A 23,326-nucleotide genomic window follows, 5' to 3' on the forward strand; every position below is an offset into this window, starting at 1 on the left:
CCTGCTCAGATGAGAGGCAAAACGTCTTTTTAGACATACAGAACAGTCCAGTTGCGATCGATTCGATGCCCCGAGAACACATGAATTGTAACCATCCATCCGTCCATTTTCTATACTGCTTATCCTCATTAGGGTTGTGGGTGGGCTGGAGCCTTGAGCGAGAGGTGGGGTACACCCTGGACTGGTTTTCAGCCATTCAGGCAACATAGAGACCAAAAAAGAAACTCTTGCATATGGACAATTTAGAGTTCAGTGAACCTAAAATGCATGTTTGTAGAACACTCAAACTCCACAAAGATATGTCGAAACCGAGATTTGAACCTTGATGCAGACGTGCTAACCACTTGGTCACTGTGCTGCCCTGAATAGTAACAATTCAACGAATGTATTTGTCTGTTTACACTTTCTGTGGCATATGTACCAAGCTCATGTACTGTAGCACAGGAAGTGGGTTGGTTATGTTACCACCAGACAATTTGTGCAAGTATATTTGATATCCGCCATAAAAGAGCACAGCACTGCAGAGTCAAGATTGTTTTATGTCACGTGTGTTCTTATAACTTGCAAGCAGAGCGGACCTCATGCTGTCAATTGGACCAAAAAACACAATTATAAACAAGACTAGAATTTTTTAATAAACTAAAACAGATATTGACAACAAAAGCAAGTTCTACAGACAGAATCATATGAGGATGTGGCACCTGTTTCCCCTGGGAGAGCATTAGCTTCCATGTGCACAGTATACTGTATATCCCTGCGTGTCTTTGTTATTACTGTGTGGTAAACACTCACTCGCATCAAGTAAAACCTCCCACCAAATGAGGTATAGAAGACAGCATCAAGTGCCCTAGATGAACACTCGTCAGCGCACACACACACACACGCACTTCCTTTATCTGGTCCCAGTAGGCCCATCTCAATAATGGCCCCCCCAATCAATCCTGAGCCCTCCTTGTCCACACTCATTGCCCATCGATTGGCACCTTGCAAAGAGTCTCCGAGGGCTCCTTCGCATCCTGTAGCTCAGCTTGTGTGCTGTGTGTAAAATACGGGTGACGTATATTCAGGAATATAGACCTTGTCTGCTTAATGATATAACATGCATGCAAGTTGGCATCACCACTGGGGTCGAAAGTCAAATGTTTGACTTGCCCCCGGACACTGGCAACACATGCTAAGCCTCTGGGCATCTGCATACAGTACTTTCTTAATGCCTTTTTCCCCTAACACCATTACCATCTTTTTTGGACACAGTCAGCATAAAAATCATCACAATTGCGTAGTTGGCAGTATCACTTTGTAAAACAGCGCACACCTCTTTTAGTCGTGGTGCAAGTCATAGTCATGGTTACTCGCAGGGGACCGCTTATAACGGTAAAACCACATAAATGTAAATGCTACACTACACCAAAAATCGCAGCTCAGTAAGTGCGATTAAGGTTACGGTTCAGTTCACATTGGGTAAAGGAAGGAAAGAAAATGCAAAACAAACTGCCCATGTTTTGTGTAAACTGGAACATTCTTATGACATTTACAATGAAACATCAACAGCTTAAATTTTTTTATAAAAAAAAGTTTGGTCTGTAAAGTGCTAGTTTAAAAAATAAAATAAGCAAATCACTAGCCATGACGACTGCTAGCCAGAAGCTGAGCTGCACTGTATTTGTTTACAGACTAGATGTTACACTTCTTATCCCTTTCCTAATACACTTTGTGGGATTGATGATGAACGCCCTATCATATTACATAATCGTCCCTTTATTTGGTTAGCATTTTTAATGGGATAGTTTTGAACAGAAGTCAAAGGAAAACGGTGGCCGTTTGGCACCTGTCTTGTAAAGAAACACTTCGCATGTGTACATACCATCTACATCTCCTACTTGGTCTTATCTGAAACCGCCTTTTGAATGCCCTTTGCATATGTGATATGTCGATAGAATACTTAAATAACAGTAGCGATGCCATGAAACACTAGTACACTTTGCTTTACTGTTTTGACTGTGACGTACTCACGCAAGACTACACTGAGCACAATTACTTAGGCACAGGTCCACCCCACCGTTTTCCACATTTACATATAACCGGTAACCTGAGTTCCACTTTGAGATGCATTGTCAAATGCCTTTTCAGGAGCCAAAACTGTCGTTTTGTAAACAAAATTGAAAAGACACAGGCACAATGGCTGCGTCGTAGTTTAAGAAGTTTATCCGAGGCGAAACTATGGCTAGTGGAAAACTTTACCTAATATCCTGCCTTGACGACTTGCAAAATAGTTGGCTATGTGGCAATTTATATTGGCATTTTGACAGTCTCTACAGAGACTGATTCCTTAATTAATCTAAACAGCCACTGAGATCCTTTTGCACCATGAGCACTCATGAGCAATGCAGAACCTAAACCTAAAACCCGTTTCTCCAGAGCTTTTTCATAATTACTGTAAAACAGAAAAAGAAAAGACTCCCGTCTCTTCCCAGATTAATGTGTCATGCCATGTGAAAACTTTGCTTATTATTGTTACTGCTTGATGTATTAAAGGCCTCTATCTGGGTCAAGCATCCCTCTTCTTCCTCATTCTTCTCTTCCTTCTTCCTCCCTCCACCTAAATAAGAGCCCACCCCCTATGTCTCTTCCCTTTGTCTCTCATCTGGTTTTCTGTTTTTGTTAAAGGACACTTGATTAATGGTGCCACTGACAAAGGCTGCATTCTACTCTGGGCCTGGGTTGAGATAGGGCTCCGTTCTAGGTAAACCAAAACACATGTGCTCAGGACAACCCCGGGGAATCCCTGAGGGGAGAGGGAGAGAACGGACATAAACTACAGTAGTCACTAGTGTCTATACATTGATGAAGGGCCCTTCCTTGTCTGCAAAATGTGTCTGAAATGCAAACAAAATGAGCAAATCTCCTCTGGATATGGGCTTTGAATCATAAACGTTATCATCTTTCAATAATGTCAAACTGCTGAAGTGGGCCACCTAATAATTCGGGTGAGGCAAAAGAGTAAGAGCAAAAGAAATGGAAAACAACATCCAAATATTCCTCCTAATTTGATCTAGAACGAGTTGTCCCTGTCTCAACCGCAACGATACACGAATAGAGCCTCCACCCAACTTTCAGTGTGCCAATGTAAAGAGGGATTCAGTGTGTGGGTTAGGTTGCCGACGGATCTAGGAGACCATGCAGCTGGTCAGCAAGGTCACCGTCCAACAGCAACACCAGAGCTTCTCCACACCCAGAGGAAGGATGGAAGAGTCTGCCGCAGTCATTCACTGCCCATTTTGTCCCTCAGCTTCCCCGTGGGATGATCTTGAGGCCTTCCTCTGGGTGTACGAGGATTAACTGCGGCTTGTGGACAGCCATGCAAGGAGTCATGCAGCGAGCAGCCATGCAGTAACTGAACTCATCCAGTAGAAAGCCATTCTCTTCCCACTATATATTATTGTTGATCCACTTGGGTTGTGTTCACACTTGGTTGGTTTTGGTGTATATGCCTTGTAAATTTGACACATCACAGAAAAGAGTGTTGTTAACAAACTTGCCAAATTTCAATGATTTAAAAAAAACAAAAAGTATATCAAACCTTTTAAAAAATCAAGCCGTTCTTCCCACTTTCAAACACTAAAAGAAGAAACGACGCCCCGCTCAACTGTCCATCAAATACTACTCCTATGACCAGGAAAAAAATGGATGCTACTTCGTCCAGAATCTTTCTTATGCCTACACAAAGCAACATGTTTGTGCTGTGAAAATACATACGCTGGAAGTCTCCTTTGGCTTTACTATACGCCACCAGATAGTCGCAGCGCGAGGTCTTCTCATTTTCCCCTCCTGGCACTTCTGCCTTTCTCACTGTCATGTGCGTGCACTCTTGGCTGACAAAAAGGCGCTCTAAAGCAGCTACGCCAACGGACTGTCCGAAGGGAAGATGCATTTTCGGGTTGTAGGTAATAGCAAGCTAGCTAACTACAGGTCGGAATTGCATTCCATAACTGCTTATGCGAATGAAGGCTCTCTAGTTTTTATATCGTTTGGAAGGGGCGACTAATGCTGGACTCCAAAGTGCGTCACACCGTGCCTATTTATACAGGCCTCCCAAATAAATCAAGACTGGAACGGTGAAAAACAGTTGAATTCTATACCTCCACAACTGAGTTTTACATAGTTGTCGGTCTTTGCAGGGTTTTTCAGCAATTATCTTCAAGCATACACTATACTGCTAAAAGTATTCGCTCACCTGCCTTGACTCACATTTGATTTTAAGTGATATCCCATTCCAAATCCATATCCATTATCCCTAGTGCGAAAAACAGTAACATAGAGGAAAGGCTCACTCCTGATCAAGAAGATGCATTCATTGTAATCCAAATCCCTGAGTGTTTGACACACATTGGTGTGGTTTTAAAGGCTGATGAGGAAAATGCACTAGGGACTGTTAACAATAGGCACGCTGATTAGGAGTCACTGTGAATTGGGTGGTTGTGTTTCTTACCAAATACTGTAGTTAAGGTGGAAGTATTGAATTGTGAACATGTTCTTCATCATTCACATTGAAAGGGAACTAAGGGCTCTAGTCCTGTGGTTTATATCACTTTCCACTGTCAAAGCTTTTATCACCCTCCTTCTCCAGTTACCCTAAGATGGTGTGCCCAATCTACTCTTTATCTCCCATCCCCGGGGGCGTGCGCTTCTGTTGACTTTATAATTTACTGGATTTGTCTGCCTTGTTCTCAGTGCTCTCATCTCTTTTTGCTCATATGTCAGATTTAGTATGCGCCCCCAAGGCCTTAATGGTCTTGTATTGGATAACACAGTAGCATTGAACATTGCTAAACTATATTATAAAGGTGCAGCTCAACCTTCTGACAGTGGAAACTTCTGATTTGTTCAGATTTGGAAAAAATATTCCCATAGTAATAGAAATAATCAAGTATTAAACTGTTGCCTTTGCTAACTGCAAAGTCTGTGTTTTAAGTAACGTTTCAAACTCCTCCAATCCCAAAACTCGAAGGTTTGGGTTTCTTGTCTTTTTCCCAAATATTTGTATTCCTCTACTCGACACTGTCCTTTCTTCTACTGTCCCATCCTCTCTCCCCTCAATTTTTGTGTCCCTGCCTCCTGCTCTGCACTCTCCCTGTGGTCTCATTAGAGGGGAAGCTAGCTGCCTTTAAGTGCGTGTGGATGTGGGTTCTCTCAGACAAAGTCTCACTTGACTGAGCATGCCACTTGCACTAGCAGGGGCCTGCACTCTATTATTACCACAAAGCTGTCAGAGGCAGAGTTTAAAGTAGCCTCCTGTTGCTGAGTGGTAGGTGAACACGGGACACTGGTTGAGCAGGAGCTTGCTTTTAAAGCTATACAGTGGACAAAATGTCAACAGAAAAATACACGTACCTGCATAATATAAAATACTTACAGTGAACCCTTGATATTTCTGGGGGTTACAGAAAATCGACGAGTAATGGACGCCCCCCTAAAAATGTTTAGCACTACCTGTATTAGCAATTTAATCTCTAAATATACCCCAAACTATGATCCCAAAACACCCTTTCAAGCCCCTTTTAGAGCATTACCGATGACTTAAAGATGATTTAAAACAAAAAAAAAGCCAAAACAAAAACAGTGCTTGGACGCTGGCTTGTACAGTATGTCGCTGCTTTGCAACCCATAAAGGTACCAATTACTACTTTCCCATAAGCCTCACAACAAGCAGTTTGGCAGATAGAATTAGTGAACAATTCTTCAAAAAAAGACACTTCAAGCTGTGTATTGCCACTCCAGTTCATGTTTACTGTCAAACTAAATAGAAAACCATGAGAATTACACACCGTGTATTTAAAACAACCACATAGCTCAGCCTTTAATTCCGCTATCTTAATGCTAAGGCAAACACATAATGGAAAAGACCATCGTCGGGCTAACGACTAGCATGTAGCATCTATTTGGTGGCGTTATAACCCTTTAAGCGACGGATATTTGAACAGAATGGGGAAGAAACACATGTATATCCGTATGTCTATATTATAGTGTGCCCTACGATGGGCTGGCGACCAGTTCAGGGTGTACCCCACCTCTCGCCCACAGTCAGCTGAGATTGGCGCCAGCACGTCCGTGACCTTAGTGAGGATAAGCGGCAGAGAAAAATAAATGGATGGATATATTATACTGTCTCCAGGTGGCTAAGGCGGGCAGCAGGAGCAGCACAATGTCTATTTAATTGAAGCAAAAATTGTGACCAAAACTAATGGATTGTTTTCATTCTATTTAATTGTCATTACTGTGTTTTTATGAAGTACAATATTAGTGTTTTTTCTCATTAAAAAAAATACAATATTTTTTTTTAAGGGGAGGCTGGAACAGATTAATGGCATTTCCATTCATTTCAATGGAGAAAGATGATTTAAGATATGAATGTTTTGAGTAACGAGCATGGTCTCGGAACAAATTTAACTCATCTCAAAGCACCACTGTACTCTAATTTAAAAAATACGCAGTCTATCCCAGATTACGTTTTATCTTTAGTTTGGATGTCATTCCTGCCAATAGCGATCCAGACCTTTCTCTGTATCATCTTGAGAAGTTTACCACCTTTGTTTTTTTCCGACACCCAAGGAGCCTTGCCTGCCTGTCGGACCTCTACTTGAATCTTCCATCACGCCGCTGTTCGCTGTCAGGCCGGTGGTCAATGCAGGGCGTTCGGCGTTTTTCAGTGAACATTTGTCAGTTATGTTCTCCAAAGAAATTTGTGAATGGTGATTCGATGGGGCTTCACTGTGTAGTAGTTCCTGCTGCCTTTCACCCTGACACCACACACTGAAGACATTTGTCTTTTTTCCAGCATGTCAGCCCACCTATGTGGTCCAACCTGTGGGATGCTACTCTGTCTTCCTATCTACTGAGTGACTGATATATATGTGTGTGTGTGTGTGTGTGTGTGTGTGTGCGTGCGTGCATCACTGTTTTGCTAGTGTCTAGTTACATGGATTATGGGGCTATGTGTGTGTGCAGGAATGAGCTCCTCTGCCACCAGTGACCCTGGCAGGTCAACGTCGACTACCACATGAATCCTAGATGTCAAGCGTGGACCTCCTGCAATTGCTGTTTGATTGTTTCTCTGTGGGTCACATGGCATTGATGTATGCAGACACTCTCTCTCACCTGTTCTTCTTTGGCCCACCTGGCATACAGGAAGTGGCCCTCAGTTGTACTTGTGGTTGAAATAATAAGCAGCTGTGTAGTAACTGAATTAGCATGTTCTCTGTGCTTTCAGGAGTTTTTTTCCTCCCACATTCCAAAAACATGCACGTTTAGGTTCATTGAAGTCAAAGATTTCCATGGCGTGAATGTGAGTGCTTGTTTGTCTGTACAGTATGTGCCTTGTGATGGTCTGGCAGCCAGTCCAGGGTGTACCCCGCCTCTCGCCTAAAGTCCGCTGGGATAGGCTTGACCCTGCGACCCTGATCAGGATAAACGTGCAAGAAAATCTTTGATGGACACCTTGCGGGAAAATGTAAAGCACATCATAATAAAACTTGTTGTCATTGGTCATTTTGCAATGTTGATAGCACAAGAATGAGAATACCTTTATATTGACAGTTGATGCTGGTGTTTTGAGATACAATGTCAATATAGTATCATCATATTGTGTGACCATGCATGACAGGTTCTCCTATTATGCAATAACTGAGACTTTATTGCATTATTTTGCCCAGCAGGGGGGAATGAACTGTTTTGTTTTTTTTTGCTAAATACCAGCCGCTGTTTTGTTGATTTTTAAAAACATTTAAAATTAATTTTTTTAAATAATTCTGTTATTTTTTTTGCTTTGACATGCAGGCAACAGAGATACGAGCGATGTTTGGTGGCAATGAATACAATACAACTCACTTCACAACAAACACCAGTTTGACAGATTTTCCAAATATAAGATGTTTTTCACTCCCAGTTGAGGTTTACTGTCAAACTAAACATAAAAAAAACAAAGACAATTACACGTTAATTTAAAACAACCACACAACTTTGTCTTCCCCTAGCTGAATGCTAACGCACAATGCAGAAAGCCATAGATGGTCTAACAAATAGCATCGATAGTCATGGTATTATAAAACTTTAAGCGATTGATATTTGGACACAAATGGTGCATCAACACATTTAGACATTTGGACAACACGGCAATACTCACAGGCATATAATATTACTGCAGCTTATTCAGTCATAGTAGTTGTGAAACTCTTCTTTGTTTGTGTCTGCATGCCTGCATTATACTGCCCCCAGTGGCTAGGTCACGCACACCAGAAGGAGCACTGCATTCTGTGTACATATCTTCCAGCTTTGTCTCGCCTTGTTTCCTAACTTAAATACAATGACAGGTGCAAGCATTAATAACGAGGCATCCGGTTAGCTAACTCCATCACTGGTTCCCAACATTACTGTTCAACGGCCATCCATTTTCAAAGACACTCCACACACACGTTCACACTACACCCTACTTGTTTACAAGGACCTGTCCTTATGATGAATAAACAGGGATGTGTCCGCTTTTTAATGATAGCATACACAGGTCCGCACGCTTGAATATTGGCAGAAAGATTGAAAGCATTCTCAAGGGCCCCTCCAACATGACGCATGGCTCTGTTTTTTCACCCCTTCCTCGCCTGCCCTTCATTTTTACCCTCCCACCCCGATACCTCTCAGCTCTTTTATTTATCTTAGACAGTGGCTTGCGCAGGGATTTGTAGACACATAAACAGATTTATCAACGGGGGTCGGCCAACTGGGAAAACATCAGTTACATGGACGAAAAGAATGTGATAATAAGAACAGAGAACATCGCATAATAATGGGAAAAGACGAATGAAAGTGCCCCGGCAAGCCAACAGGGAACAGGTGGCTCTTGGATTTGTTAAATTTGTTAGTTAGAGGTGTAGTAGCTCCATGGGTATTACAGAAAAAATGCCACAGGTGTTAGTACTCTGACCATGCACTTCTCTCTTTTATAAATGTGTGTACTGCCTCCACTCATCCATTTACAGCAACCAGCAAATTTATCTAGTTGTTACACTATCATTTCATGTACAGTGAACCTCCCTGATTATGAATATTTTTTTTATATGGAACGTACACGCTTAAGATTCCACAAGATGGCGCCAAAACCTTGGCTAAATAGGCAAGTAGTCATTGGTGTCAAGAATGTACGTCAAAGTGATACATCCCAACTGAAGGAGGAATTTTGTATGTCAGGGAGGAGCAAATTTTAGCCTGGGTTGTTAGTGAAAATGCTGGAAAATCTGTCCCATGTACATGCGCACATCCGGTGCATTTTTTTTAAAGGGTAATATAAGATGAGTTTGAAGTGATATTAAGCTGTTTTACTTTATGCTGTATTTGTAGTATTCTGTGATAGTGTTGGAAGAAGAGAAGTAGATCACCAGACCCGCTGGCCTTTACGAATCTGAGTGCTTGCTACAGTTGTGTGGGTTTTTATTTTTTTATTTTTTTATGTTTAATTTTTTTATATATATCATGTTTACCACTCAGCTGCAATATTCCACTTTTGACAATTAGCAATTGACGCAGTATGAGTGGAAAGGTGATGACACTTCATCCAAGGCGAATGGCTGAATGGATCTTCTGCCTGGGGAGAGGGATGTCAAGGCAAATTGATTCATGCATTTGTTGCAGCGCTGATTGATTGCCATTTCACCTTGTTGGCTTTTTTAACCCCATCATGTGATTACATTTAAATGTGTAATCTCGCTGGGTGGAGGAGGATGGGAATTGACGGCACCGCAGCACCCTGAGCGCCGAGCAAACCTTGCTCCCCCCCAACTGTATGCTGATAAATGTGTGTGTTTTTTTTTTAAAGAAGTCTCATTTAATGTACATTTGTGTGTGTGTGTGCGCGCGTAGCGTAGCGTGCTAATGCAGTGCAGGGCCGTGCTCCGGGGCTTTGAGGCAAGGCAGACTCAGAGGCAGGCCCGCAACCTCGACCCCAGCATCATTTGTTTGGACGAGGGCCGTCAGCGCCTGTCGCGCAACCCATGATGAAGTGTCAGTTGGTAATTGTCCCCATGAAGCAGCCACATCTCACGGGGGTGATGGGGGGGGGGGGGGGGGGGAGTTGGGAAGAGGGAGAAAACGGGGGGGAGCAGGGAGCTGACAGAGAGAGAAATGACATTACGGGCTCCTCCTTTTCTCGCTGGCTGACCATCGCTTTTCAGTCCTCCCATTTTTTGTTTTCCTTTCAAGACTTCCTACATCTGCGTGTAAAGCTTTGCTGCGTGCCTGCTTGAGGCTCCCAGTGAGCTCCTGTGAGGGCCTGGTTGCAACATAACGTGTTTGTGCAATTACTGTACAATTCTGTGAGTTGGAATATGCTCAAACTCGGCATATGCTTTACTTTAGGCGTAGTTAACCTTTTCATGCCTCTGATATTCAAGCACTTTCAGGCAGTTTATTAACTTTAGTAGTCTGAGTCTGGTCTTGAAAAGAGATTATTGAAACCCTTTTACCAAAACAATGGCTCCTGCTAATGGAATTTAGCATGGCTTTTTATTGATTAGACAATGTCTTTATGTAAGGAAACGCTTTCCCAGACTACTCGGTAGCTATTTACTGTGCGATCCATAATAAGTAATTGTTTGGGGGAGACTGTAATGCATCTTAAATGCCTCGTGTGCATTAAAACCCTGTTGGAGCAATCAAGTCAGAACTTTGTGCATTTTGCTCTTTGATGTAGGTGTGCGTTGTGTAAAGACGAAAGAACAAAGAGAAAGCAGAGTAAAGACAAAGGATCGGGGTTTACGTGAAACACCCTCATGAAAACACACGGAAAGATGGAAGTGCAGAAAATGGTTTTGTGGAGAACAACGCAAGCATAAGTAAGCAAGTAGGCAGCCACCTTGAAATAGGTAGTCATAAGTATTTTAGGTTTCTTAATGTATTTGGTTGAAAAAGGATTGCTTAGATCAAGTTTAGGTAACCTGTGGACCAACAAATGGCAACCATAACATAAGCAGATATTTAGCTGGTAACTCATTGACCAACATGAAAAACATAGCCAGCTTTGTATTCACATAGTTGGTTCATGAAAACAGCTTTTGCGTAAACCTGCTAACAACACTTTAAAGAGCTTGTAGTTATGTACTCTGTTCAAAGGTACAGGTTCATCAATGAAAAAACAATTTGATGCTATCTTCATTGGAAAAAAAAACGTTTTGTTCAAAAATAAGGACATGTCTAAGTGACCGCAAACTTTTGGTGCTTAGTTATTTAAAAACCTATCCTGCTAATTCACCTACAAATGACGATGAAAATATAACCGGTTCTTTTGTAGTTTACATAGACAGTTGAATAACCAGTTAGTTAACTTGTCTGGAGGTGGACTCATAGTCTGGCATTCTATCCATCCATCCAATCCATATCGATTTTCACTATCCTGGGTGATTTGAGGCAAAAGATGGATGCCATCCATACTCGTCGTCGGTCGGGGGGGATTGGGAAGAGCTCGTTTTCGACACAAAAGTCAACTATGCGATACGGGTTGAACGACTCCAGAGTTTGTAGTCGACTATTATGTCGAGTCAAAGTCAATCAATCAATGACGACGTTGATATTTTTCAGCGCTGCAGTCCCCAACCTTTTTTAGTGTCATTTGTAAATTGGCCGACCGGAAGATGAGATGCCAAAAACACTTCCCTTCCTTCTCTCACAACACATCTTGAATGGAGAACGGACGCTAAATGATGCAGGATGGTGTCGCGTGAGCATACGCCGATCACACGATAAAGGCACTCCTTGATAGGATACAGAAACAAGGGACGATGCCCTCCAAAATGATGGGCCTGTCGACAGATGATAAATGGAGTTGGTGATTAGTTAGTCGAGGAGGGAGGTGCACTGCCTGGGTCCTTTAATGGGCCATAATTTGGAAGATAACTGTATTGTCCTATCTCTCTTGACATTTAAATCTAATCAGACCCTCCTCGTTAGCGCTGGTATTCCAAAACGGACGAGCCTGGGAGGGATTGCCCCCGCCGAGCGGTTGCCGAGCAATTATTAGAGGCAGGGCCCAGGGACACACATTAATGCTTGTTTTATTTAGATTTTGTTTAACTGACAGCTCAGTTTACAGAGCTACTGTTCATTTAACAAGATAATAGCGCAACAGACAAATATGCTCTCAATCCTTTACACCTCCCCCTGCACACTCGCAAACATCCCTTAGGAGCCACTTTGAGGTCTCTCCTCCACTCCTTCTTTCCACAGATGAGATGCTCAGTCTGATTAACACTTCTCTTTCATCCTCTTCATTAGCACAGCCACTGCAGTGGCCCATGGAAAGAGGCCGTGAATTAGATTGCACTTATTCCATAGACTGCATCTAATTCCGCGCAATGGCGCTTAATGGTGGGGCGTAATAGGAAAAAGGTGCTTGTAATTGTTTCTTTGGACGGGTGCGACACGCGTGGTCGCAGCTGTTTCTGCGCAGCAGCATCGGCGGCCCGCAGATCCCCGGGAAAAAAAAAGGGGGCAACGGGCCGCCGTGTAGACGAGCCAATTTCCTCCAGCCGAGCGTCCCGCCGCGTCGAGAACTTGGGCCTTCGTCAATGAGAACCACCTGGTGCTGAAGGAAGTGATTAGGCTTGGCACCACTGTGAGCGAACAACTGTTTTGTTAAGGAGCCTTGAGACGCCGAGGGGGGGTTTCTGGAGAAATATTGACGCACCCTTTCGGTCCCGACGAGATCTAAGGTGCGCCGTTGTTGTGGAAGTGCTCAATCACAAGGGAATTATTTTGGTCGCAGGTCACTTTGCCCGAGTCATGCCACAACAGCATGGATGTGGATTTCAAACTCCCCCGCAGACTAAACACGTTGAAAATAGCAGCTGACCATTGAGTGGAGGAAAACTGTATCTCTGGATAGGCACACAGAATGGAGATAATGACTAGATGGTTGGAAGTTTCAATTGCAGCATGTTGTTTGAACATAAAAACATCCAATGAAATTCAGTAGGCTCCTTGTGAGCCAAAAACAGAGATACATTTCGCGTGCTATTTATGAGTTTTCGAAGACTAATCCAAAAAACATCTCAAGTGCAAACCCATCACAGGCCTCTTGTAAATCATAAAAAAACCCACATATCTTTTATTTTATTTAAGGCTTGCTGGAATCTTATGAAACTAACATACCCTACTCTCCAAATAGCTTTAAAGCAATGTCCAACTATAGCATATTCTTGGCAAAATAACATTTAGAATTTGTGGGGGTATTGCCGAGGGGATTTGTTCATGTGGGGGGAAAAAAGTTGCAACTGAACAAACTTTTTGTGGTGTGAATCAAAATCATCTCGTAGTACCTTCACTTATGAGTTAAATTCATTCCCTGACCAAGCTCGTAACTCAATTTACTAGGGTCGCGGGCGTGCTGGAGCCTATCCCAGCTATCTTCGGGCGAGTGGCGGGGTACACCCTGAACTGGTCGCCAGCCAATCGCAGGGCACATACAAACAAACAACCATTCGCGCACACATTCACACCTACGGGCAATTTAGAGTCTTCAATCAACCTACCATGCATGCTTTTGGGATGTGCCCGGAGAAAACCCACGCAGGCACGGGGGAGAACATGCAAGCTCCACACAGGCAGGGCCGGGATTTGAACCGCGCTCCTCAAAACTGTGAGGCAGATGTGCTAACCAGTCCGCCACCGTGCCGCCATGCCATGAACAATAAAGTTAAAATTAAATTAACAGGAATTATCGTGCTACGGATTTTCTTAGCGTCAACAGTGCACCCCTCTCCATTGTGTGCACCCTCTGAGCCAGCATGCTGTTCATCCTCATTCACTTTGATGTTTATTTAATTTGTTTGACCTTTTAATGTAACAGGGCTTGTCAGCTCCTTCTCGTCTACCTTGTTTTCACCCTGCGAGCGCGTGTGCTTGTGTGTGTGTTGTGGTCAAAAAGTTCAATATTGAGCTGTGAGAATGTGTCATAGTGTGAGGATGAATACACCTCTGCACAGTGGTCGCCACGGTTGAGCGAATGTTGGCTTGTGGACAGTCGTGCTGATCACACCCGATGATGGAAATGCATGGCACAGAGGATTTGTGTGTGTGTGTGTTTGGGAAAACAAGATCAAGGAGATTCATCAGTACTTTTTGTTTAATTTTTTAGAGCTATATATTTTTTTAATTTGTATTTTGATGGATATTTATTGAAAACGCAGTCGGACAGAATGAGGTTTAAAATAGGAGAGCCAGAGAGAAAAGGGGAAAATGTTGCAAAAACAACATAGAACAATAACAGGGAGCTGGATTTTCTCAATATGTGGAATGGGAAGGAATCAGAGATGGGATCAAGTCACTCATGTCGAAGTCTCAAGTCTAACTTGAACAATCAAGTTGGGTCTCTGTTTTTAAAAAGTGATGGGCAGTGTCTTTTTTATGAGGATTTATGAATGAGGTCCAGAATTGCACACGCACGCGCACACAAGATATGCTACTGGCAGTCTGAGCCAGGCAGCATGTCCGCCACCGCCGTGCTTGCCTGCCCGGCCCGGCCGTGACAAAAAGCGTGGCACGCCTCGGCCAGATCAGTGTAGGTCATACATTTTGCAGTCGGCTAAAAGTGCTGTCATCTTCATGTATCTCCACACGGCTGACATGGCTCTTACTGTATTTGGAAGGTATATGTCAGGCTTGTGAAGTGGTATCACCGTTGTTGTATCGGTGTACAAGAGTACAAGTGTACAGTATCAGCACCGAAACTGATACCGGTATCGGCGCATCTCTAGTCTCGAGCAAGTCTCAAGTTATTTTGTCACGGGCAAGTAAAGTCACCTTAACTGCAGCATTGTCTGGTCATCATTTAGGACCAATAAGATCAAATGTTATTATTGGAAAATGTATCTAACCTGTATGTATGTATAACCTCATCATGTCTCAAGTCTTTATCTTCCAATTCCAAGTTGAGTGAGTCTGTCTTTTGAATTAGTTTCATCAAGTCAAGTAACTTACAAGTAATAAAAACAGGGACTATGTTCCATTTGTCTTTATATGGAGGTTATTTTACAAAATTTTGGGTTGACTTCTAAATGTAATAATAATAATTTAAAAAAAAAGTACTTTTTTTTTTTTTTTTTTTGAAAGGTAGTCTCCATCCTGGCATTTAGGCTCACTAATTGAGTTAGCGTCTTTCCGAGCAAAGCAGGAACAGCAGAGAATCCTGCCATTGTTTTCTCTGCCCTGCTCTCAAAGGGCTGATGTTTTTGTACGAAGGGGAATTTCTGGTCCGATGAGGGGGTCATTTGTGCGCTGCTTATACGTGCGTCTGTTTCATAATCACCTCTTTTTGCATTGATATAGGTTTGGGAATTATAGTTAATAGTTGGCACCAACAATCAATATGTGCCTGATGATTTTCTGAAATCCGCTTGACAGCTACTGCAGCTCTCCACCACCATAAATAAACAAAAAAAATACCTGGCAACTAATCCCCCAGCAAGCTGCAGTGCTGTGCAGAGGTAGCGATCATTCAGAATGAGGTTGGGTGCTTTTTTTTTTTTTTTTTGATGCAGCACATCACCGCTTCGCTTTTTGCTTGTTGGAAAAACAGGGTGAACTTGCATTTTTCTGCAGAGGGTGAAAGAAAGTATGATGCTGAGCGAGAAATGGACAGAGAGCGAAAGACAAGTCTCACTTATCGGGTTTCACCGGCATGAAGACGTAGAAGTGACTGAGTCGCACTCTTAACACACTTCCAATGGCAAAGTGAAATATGAAACTGCGACAGAACTCATCAGCACATACAGTGTAAGATACACTCATATACTAATCCCCCAGCATCATTCCCAAAAAGATTCATGGCTGTATTAGCTCAAAAGGGTGCTTCTACGAAATACTGAGCAAAGGGTCTGAATACTTACGGCTGTGAGATATTTCAGTTTTTCTTTTTTAATCAATTTGCAAAACTTTCAACAATACCGTTTTTTTTTCCTGTCAATATGGAGTGCTGTGTGTACATTAATGTGGAAAAAATGAACTTAAATGATTTTAGCAAATGGCTGCAATATAACAAAAGAGTGAAACATTTAAGGGGGTCTGAATACTTTCCGTACCCACTGTATATACACACATACACACACACACCCTGACATGTACACCCCAACGATGTGTGTGCATGTCTTTGTTCTGTCTAGCTGTCCTCTTGGCACGTAAATCATAATGGATCTCATTATCCAGCTGGGTCAGCTTGGTGGGGCCCGTCTGGCGGGAGATGATAGCTAGCTGAGTGAGGGGCTGCCATGACACGCACACACACATACATACACGTATGTGCATACACAGTGTTGCAGTTTATGCATGTTATTTATCTCATCCTCATTCGCTTTATACTATTAACTCATTCACTGCCAGCCTTCCCAGTTAACATGGATATTTGACTTCTAAAGCCGTCAATGGCAGTGAATGTGTTAAGATGATAGACTCATGCACACTGCCATTGCACACGCACACACACACACACACCATCCAGACGCAACAGACATTAGTGGCTCAACTTGCTGTCAGACAGCCAGTCATGTGATGGGATGCAGAGGAGAGGGAGGGACGCATAAAAAAATTGAACTTCCTCCTCTCCCTGCATCTCTATGGAGCCTCCTTCGTGATTGGTTCCACATCCTATCTCACTTATAATGCCAGCAAAACGGTGAGTCTCGAACGCAGTCTCAGTATTTAAGCACATTTGGGTGTGTTTGAGTAAAAATGTCAACAGAAAAATGTCTGCGCGGATCCCAACGCCAGCTTGAACGCTTGCGAGATGTAGGTGGAGCAGTTGGTTGCTTGTAACAAGGTTAGGCCGCACACCATTTGTTTGGACATGACCATTACCCGAGCCAATTACTGGCTGGTATACCAGCGGCTTGCCAACGAGCTAATGTTTTCCCGTCATGCCTGCCCCTCCCCTCGCAAACGCACGCACACACATATGAGAAAGGAGGAGGCGAGTGGGAAATAGATTGAGAGAGGAAGCACGGAGAAGGGCCCGGGGCACAACCCCCTCTCCACCTGACTGACTGATGCAGCTAATAAACTTTCATTTAAGATAATGTTGCACCTTTTTCTCCCCCCCCACTCCCCTCCCCTCTCTCTCTCTCTACTCTTTCTTTCTTTCTTTCTTCCTTCCATTTAGCTCTCGCCGCTTCCAGAAGACTGGTCGGTCAGAGAAATCGATGCGGGCAGTCTGCCGGCCGGGTGCCCACTTGGCTGAACAGCACACCGCTTAATCAGTCTGAACTTCAACACATAGAAAGCTGCTGCAGACCAACAGAGGTAGACACACCGTGTAATGATTATGTACAGCAGCTACAAACCCGTTGCATTAATCAAACACACGCCCTGCAATGCAAGTAAATTGAGTTTTTACGTTAGCGCAACCTTATGACGGCATAAAATATTCATGAAAATAGCGTGATGAGAGGATTGTACGATTGTGGAGCGTCGTGTTTGTTTGTTAGTTAGCAGGCGTACTGTTTAATGGAGAATGACATCACAAGTTTTAGGCTCGCGGCCAAACCCGACTGAAGTGAACAATTGTGAAAAAAATTACACAATTGACTCTCACCCACACGAGTGAGCTCTGCACATCTACCGACGTGCTGCAATGGAAAAACCGCGACTATCCATCAGTTTTTGAGGCTCCACATGCAGTATATTGTACTGTATTATTTTTTTATTGAACCACAACAAACAGGAAACTGGTGTGAATAAATAAAGGAATGTGAATATTTTGAGTCTGTTGGCAATGATCGATCAATCGCCCGATTCACTGATATATATATATATATATATATATATATATATATATGTATATATATATATATATATATATATATATATATATATATATATATATATATAGTACAGGAAGTCCTTCGAGTTACGACGTAATCGACCTACGACGTTTCGACTTTACGGCGCCTGTGCCTCGTCCGCCATTTTGTTCCCAGCACCATAGTGTTTCTGCTTAGCTAGTGCATTGTGCTTGTCTGTGTTTGTGCGCCGGGAGTATCTTTGCCTTTGTCGCCCTCCTTTTTTCACACTCTCAGCAGTAACGGTAAGTACAGCATCTTATTTTTTTATTTTAACGTATTTTAGTTTCTTTATACGAAGTGTGAACCTTTCCTGCTACGGTCACCTGACCGCGGTCGGGAGACGCAGAGGAGACGCCTTCTCCAGGGCCGATGTTGTCCTCCTCGGGGTTAACTCTCTTCTCTCGTTGCACAGCTGAGCTGGGTGGAGGCAACAATAAAGGCACAAAGCACCGATTTGCTCCTTTAATGGCTTTATTAGCTCTTCTGCACATTCAACGTCAACGAGTCCTCCGCTAATCGCTACTCTTCCCCGGTCGCCGTCACTACAATTGCCACTGTACACGCTCGCACCTGCGCGCACTCCTTTCTCCTTCACAGTCCCGCCGGACGATGCCTGCGCCGTCACGTCTCACTCACACGTCGACGCACACACCCACACACACTGAGCTTGCTGTCACAATCACCTGGGACAATACCCGTAACAGAAGTATTTCGACGTAAATTTCGACTTTAACTGTGGAATCCGACTTACGCGGAAATTCGGGTTACGTCCCCAGCGTAGGAACGGAACTCGTTCGTAAATCGAGGACTTCCTGTATAATATTACTGCCCCTGGTGGCCAAGGTACAGACACCAGAAGGAGCGGCAGAATGTCTTTTGAATGTGGCTGCTGGCCTATGTTTTGCTAATGCTCAGTACCCAGAAAAGCATTTTTTTGGGCAAAAGCATTTTTGATGAGCTGTTTGTGACATTGCTTGTGATTCAAATTTTCAGCAAGTCAGTCAAAATATATATAGACAAACATTCACATTCACAACTATGGCCAATTTAGTCTTCATAGATGTTTTTGGAATGTGGGAGAAATGCCTGAGTACCTGCAGAAAACCCACGCAAGGATAGAGGGAACATGCAAACTCCACACAGGAAAGCCCAAGCCAAGATTCAAACCCAGAACCTCCCCGCTCTGAGGCTGACACTCTAACCACATGTATCCCTGTGCCGTGAAATCTGGGACAAACTGAGCAACAAACAGGTTCAAAACAGTACCTCTCGCTGCAACAAAAAGACCGCATCAAAGATTCTTCATTATTTTTAAAATAGAGAGTATATTTTGGAACGCTGCGCCCTGCCAGTGCTATCGCTTTAACTATGTGCTAATTAAACCTTTAGACAAAAGCAACAGCTATGATTCTCTTCTATTCGTAGCTGCAGAAAAGGCTTTGTCTGAGGTCACGGTTGGCACACTGTGTGCATATGTGGCTTCCCGCCCCGTTCTGTTTACCATGTCCTGCATGTGTTGACATTGGACACGCTCCGTGCAACCGCAGCTCGCTCTGACCAATCGTGCAGCAAATGCAATCATGTACTGTATGTGTGGGTGTGTTTGTGTTTTTGTCCCAGCAGCGCTTTTGCAATTGACTTTGCGGCACTTCTGCATCGTGAGCCCGCTAAAGATTTCAAATGGCCAGTTGTCATGTGATGTCATCTGTGCCTTTTTTTTTTAAAAAAAGGAGTGGAAGTACGACAAAATTAAAATTTTTGCCCCCCCCCCCCCCAAATCTGTAAATAATTGGGCACCTAAGACTCGGTGTTCAAATGATGCGCGAAGGTCAACAACTTAGCGAGCCTCCCTAATTGAGATGATCTCTTCATGTGCTACAAATCAAGATCCATTAAAAAGAGCGATTAAGTGCCGACAAGTAGAGCACAGTAAATCAGGGCCATCAGATGGACCAGACAGGCAGAGGACAGATTGAAGAGCAAGTCCCTCCGCAGAAAAAAACTCTTTTATTTTGGTCCGTTTGTTTGTGTGTCTGAATTAGCAGGCTACTTTTATGGTTAAATGAGAAGCCTTTCAAATGGACAGATGGGACGTGAGCCATTTGTATTTTGGAGTTAAGCTGCTGCTGTCGCCGGACTAGAACGCTCTGTAGAGCAGCGAAATGTTCAGCCAACAAGATGACACGGTTTTCATACTGTATGTCCGTGTGAATACAATAGGACGTAAATAAGCCGGTTGCGGATGATAATAATGCTTAGCATCGCTAACTTCAGCTCTTCTGATCGTCGCTCGGCTTCAAATATTCATACCTGCGGTTCACGGGAATGAGGAACGTAAGCAGTGGCGCGAAATGAAGCTCTATTGTCGCCAATATGTTACATCATATAATGTGTGGACAGCAGCTATGAGAAATGTTATTATGATCAAAGTTGTATGATACAACACCCACCAACATCACGACACTGACGTCAGTGTATATGGCCGGCGTATGCTGCAAGAGTGTGAAAATATTTTGACAAAAAACGAGACCAGTATCAAAGTCACTTGCAAAATATACAAGTCTATACCCAAACACAATAAAAGTACAAGAAAAATGGAAAGAAACAGCGCCATGGAGAAGTGCCTAATTTTTCTTTAGCCTGGCTATGATGTTCCATATTACACATATGACATATGTGCATATAATACACATATAACATACTATGCTATGGAACACAAGATGAGATCGTCCAGCTCGTTGAAGAGAAAACGTGCGCAGGGATCTACTATATTCATTGTAATGGTGAGTTGTATGTTTAATCATTTGTTTTTCCTTGTTTCTGTGCACGTCTGTCGGAATATGACTTCACGGGAAACCGGTCCGTGGCGCAAAAAAAAATGTTAGGGACCGCTGTACTGTGCTAAAAAAAAAAAAAAATTACCCAATTGATTTAATCGACTTCATCTTGACTTTTATCACATTAGCGTCAACTATAAAAAAAACTATTTGTTGTTCAACAGCTACTGGTAACAAACAAACAAAAGAAAACCAATGGTAATTATAGCAATTAGCTTTGTTTCATTTCATGTCAGTATACGTCATTGTTCCAAAGGGAAAACTGTCTTGCAGACTAGGTAAAAACACAGTTAAGTCAATCTATAAACAGTTAATACAATGTTAAACAATTTGATAAATTTGCACAATGCCAAAATGTTATTTGTATTGGGACAAAGAGCTCTCTGGTCCTATTTGTCCTACAGTTTATGAGGGGACTTTGAATTTCAGGCCCGAGGGAAGGACCTCAAAGCAGTGGTAAAGAAGGCTATCCCTGACAGTCCACTATGAATTTGGCCTTTTTGAGAACCTGCTCTTCAAGAATAGCCATCAGAGGAGTCCTTGGGGGACAGAATTTGTGTGCGTGTGCTTGGCGCAGGTAATAAAACAGAAGAACATTCATATTCTGATGATTGCCACCCTTCCTTCCAAAAATGAACGTGGATTAATGCGCTTCTTTTCAGAAACACCTGTACAGTGTCTCTATTTTCTAAACTACCTTGCGATTTGTTGATCCGAGCTCTATTTTTACTCATGCGGAGAGATTTAAAATCACACCCTAACATCCATTAGTGTGAGTCGCCGCCGTGTGCTCATCCAAAAGTGAAGCTGGAGGCGTGATACAATAGGTGAGGCAGGCAGTGCCAGTATTTTATAATAATACAGGCAATAACAATAAATCCCACAGGCTAATCATTTACTCACCACTCTCCCCCACCCCCACCTTCCCCTCCCTGAGCCTCGAGTGATGCAGCATTACCCCGTTGCCGCCTTCAATTACACCATTCATCATGTGTCTTATCTGGCGACCGCTTTGATTGAGTGTGCAATGGGCAGCATTGCAAACCTCCTTTACAAGCGTGTGTGTGTGTAGCTTTTGACAAGACTGGAAGCATGATTTTGGGCGCATGTGGTGCGGTGAGAGTGTGTTGTGTTGGCATGTGGCGTGTGTGTGCAAGAACCCACAACACATCTACTTGAGTGTATAAATCAAACCAGATAATGCCCCCCCCTACCCCCCGAACTCCCTCTCTTTGATCCGCCGTGTCTCAGCAAGCCCATTTGTCTTTTTTTTTTTTTTTTTAACCTTCTACTGTCCCATCCTTCCTCCCTCTTCGTCTTTTTTAAAACTCATTTGTCTGGGAAGCGGGGATCTCATCTCCAACAGTGGCGAGTGTTGGGAGACAGGCGACAAATTTTAATAAGCAACTGGGTGCTGTAATTTAGCGGACTGGGAGGGCGATTAGGCTGATTGATGCCGGGCTCGCCTAATGGCCCAGCCTACGGCTCCTGGTCCAAATTGGTAGTAATGAAAGTTTTGTGCAAATTGAGATGGAGGTAAAGAAGGCACCTTCCTTTGACTCTCTGCTTTGTCCGCCCCCCCCCCCCCCCGTCTCTTTTTGTTACACTCTTGTGTTCTCTTTTGTTTTCATCTTGTCTGTTTCACTTTCCGTGTTTCGAGCTGTCCGCTAGTTTCTCCGTCATTGTTCATGCTGCCCACCACTCTGCTTCGTTACTAAAATCAATGCGTGCCTCATCTGCTGTCTCTGTCCTTTTCTGTCTTTCTAGCACTTTATTGATTTGCAGTTGTTCATTTCCTCCCTTCTTAAGAGACCCCTATTATTCTCATTTTCAGCTCCACTTGAGTAGTTTGCCGCAGTCACAAAAGTCCTTGTTCATTTTCTAACAGACTTCATCCTCTGTCCAGGGGGCCGATTGCACAATACTGCTTTAAACAAACCAGAAAAATACAACTGTGTTTGTTGTTTGTTTGTTTACATTATGGGTTCTCAAACCTTTTTGGTCTGGGGACCCCTAACAGACGAGAACATTTTCCAAGGACCCCCTCTTAACCCCTAAATGCCATGGGAATGTTTTTTATTTATTTATTTTTTTAACTTTCAATTATTACCTGTTTAAAAGAAAGAACCATAACTAAATTCAGTTAAATTACATTCAATATTTATCGTCTCTAGCTGATGTGAACTGCTTACACTAACAACATGGCTGTGAACAGAGAGGAAATAGCTTACAAAACCCCAATTTAGCTCTGGTGACTATTTTCAAAAAAGCGACTCATGACTTTTAATTCCACTTAGAAGCAGACAACATGAGTGGAATAATTTTAACATTGTTTTCCACGAGACAAGAAATTAGCCTGTTGGAAGGAAGTTCATTGCCAAAAGATATATGACCCTTGCCAAAGAAATGGTGTCCATTCAGTCATTGCAAAGCAGTGATTTATTGATATATTGGAAACTTTTAACCTGAGCGACGTGCTTCCAAGCCGCAAATATTTTGCTGAGATCACATTATTGCACTTGTTAAACTTTACATGAGAAAAGAGCATGAGAGAGCTAAAAATGCTTGGTGCATGCAGGGGTGTTGGAGTTATGTGCTACTTTACAATCATATCATAAC

The 23,326-nt window shown here is 43.0% G+C and overlaps 1 protein-coding gene across 4 annotated transcripts in view; it reads left to right on the forward strand.

Moving 5' to 3' along the window:
• Positions 1-23,326, forward strand: part of raraa (retinoic acid receptor, alpha a) — a 167,529-nt gene that overhangs the window by 31,682 nt on the left and 112,521 nt on the right. For 2 of the 4 annotated variants that reach the window (XM_061705660.1, XM_061705663.1), the window contains exon 2: positions 17,189-17,328. The exons of 1 other annotated variant lie outside the window; for it this stretch is intronic. The gene's annotated coding sequence lies outside the window, so the exon portion shown is untranslated. Of the gene's footprint in view, positions 1-7,005; positions 7,134-17,188; positions 17,329-23,326 lie in introns of all 4 variants that reach the window. One more of the 4 variants, XM_061705661.1, reaches the window with a different exon arrangement.

The sequence above is a fragment of the Phycodurus eques genome, chromosome 19 (genome assembly GCF_024500275.1).
Source record: "Phycodurus eques isolate BA_2022a chromosome 19, UOR_Pequ_1.1, whole genome shotgun sequence".
NCBI lineage: Eukaryota > Metazoa > Chordata > Actinopteri > Syngnathiformes > Syngnathidae > Phycodurus > Phycodurus eques.